This window comes from Colobus angolensis, unplaced genomic scaffold (assembly GCF_000951035.1).
Source record: "Colobus angolensis palliatus isolate OR3802 unplaced genomic scaffold, Cang.pa_1.0 Scaffold88, whole genome shotgun sequence".
Lineage (NCBI taxonomy): Eukaryota > Metazoa > Chordata > Mammalia > Primates > Cercopithecidae > Colobus > Colobus angolensis.
Window position 1 is genome coordinate 3956912 of NW_012122709.1, and position 1831 is coordinate 3958742.

The window sequence follows — 1831 nt, forward strand, 5'->3', positions numbered from 1 at the left end:
CACTTAGAAGCTTTGTGGTGCAGATGAGGAGGCCACTGGGTAGTAACCATTCTCAGGGCAGTGGCTTTTCTCATTGCAGGGTAACATGTGGCAATTGGCAAAAGACATTTCAAATAGCTGACAAGTATTCTATCACTCTCCTCTCTGACAATGGTCACACAAACTACCTGAGAGTCATTTTTGACTTCGCTCATGTTTCCCACTTTTTGACACGGGGTTGGAAAATCTTGGTTCGTTCCCACTAAATGTCTCTTGGGCACATCTGTTCCAGTCCCACCACCACTGCTCTAAACCTGGATGACAGCAACAGCTTCCTCACTGATGCCCTGGATTCAGTGTCTTCTTTGTATATCTTTTCTACCAGAGCCAGATTATCTTTCTTAATAACCATCTTTCTCTTGCTCAAAACCTCACATGGCTTCTTATTTGCTATAAGGATGTGTAAACATATCCTTTTAAGGTCCTTAACATATCCTTTTAGGAAGCTATTGCCAGGTGCGGTGGCTCATGCCTGTAATCCCAGCACGTTAGGAGGCCAAGGGGGTGGATCACCTGAGGTGAGGAGTTCAAGACCAGCCTGGCCAACATAGTGAAACCCCATCACTACTAAAATACAAAAATTAGCTGGATGTGGTGGTGGATGCCTGTAATCCTAGCTACTTGGGAGGCTGAGGCATGAGGATTGCTTGAACCTGGAGGCTGAGGTTGCAGTGAGCTAAGATTGTGCCATACCACTCTAGCCTGGGCAAGAAGAGTGAAACTCTGTCTCAAAAAAAAAAAAAAGGATATTGAGGCCCATGGCCTCTGTCTTTCCAATGCAGCCCCTTTCCCAGCAGTACTTCTAAGCCTGTGCTCTCCACTGTGGACTGACAGCACTCCTCTCTTTCCTTCAGTTCCTTCTTGGCTGTCTGCTCATTTTGCAGAGTTATCTGGAATCTCATCTCTATTCCATCTGTCCATTCACATTTATTCCTAAAGGTTTAGCTCAAGTACCACTTCTGGGCTAGGCCTGTAGGCCTTGTTAAGTCAACCTAGGGGGGGTCACAGGATGTTTTTCCAGCAGGATTTTGACATTCAATTGCTACTTACATGTCATATAGTTAGTTCTAATTGACACAGACTCCCAAACAGCGCCTTCCACCATCAGGATCAAGTCCCCAATCTTGGGCTCTGTGCACCAGCCTAGGCCAGGCTTTTGTGGACTCACATTTGTGACTTTCTTAGACTCAAATTTGGCTCTTTCCAATGCACATCTGAGCATTTGCCAGACAGTTCCTTAAAAATGGAATTACCCTATACAGTCTACCATACTACCGTCTACTATTGTTAAGATCCTCCTCTTCTAAGAAGATTGTGCAAATTATTTCTGCCAATCTTCCAATCTGTTAGCATAATCTTGTACTTTCCATTTTTGGGTAGATTCTCCCTTCCCTCTGAGGAATAAAGTGTGTGCCCTGAGCCTCAAGGGAAGAGGAGCTTCCTTTGCTGGATGGTTCATATTTTCCTCAGCAGCTGCAAGGCTGGTGTCCACTACTAATTGTGACATTGACTTATACACTTTCTTTGAGACTAAAGTCCAGTACCTGGTAGTCCGTAGGCAGCGAATAAAGGAAGGGAGCTTGGGAGGTCTGGGTTGAATCACAGCTCTTTCCTTACTGGCTGTGGGACCTTAGGAAGTTGCTCCAGCTATCTGAGCTAGTCTCTGCAGACCCAGAGAATAGTCCTTGCCTTGCTTGGGTTGTTGTTAGGCCTAGAGATAACCTGTGTAAGGCTCTGAACACAGGAAATGGCACACAATAAGTGGCTGAAACATGGTCGGCTGCTTCCTGAG

The 1831-nt window shown here is 45.6% G+C and overlaps 1 protein-coding gene across 7 annotated transcripts in view; it reads right to left on the minus strand.

Moving 5' to 3' along the window:
- LOC105503750 (dehydrogenase/reductase SDR family member 4) overlaps positions 1-1831 on the minus strand; it is a 16173-nt gene that overhangs the window by 12275 nt on the left and 2067 nt on the right. The gene's annotated exons all lie outside the window — the stretch shown is intronic.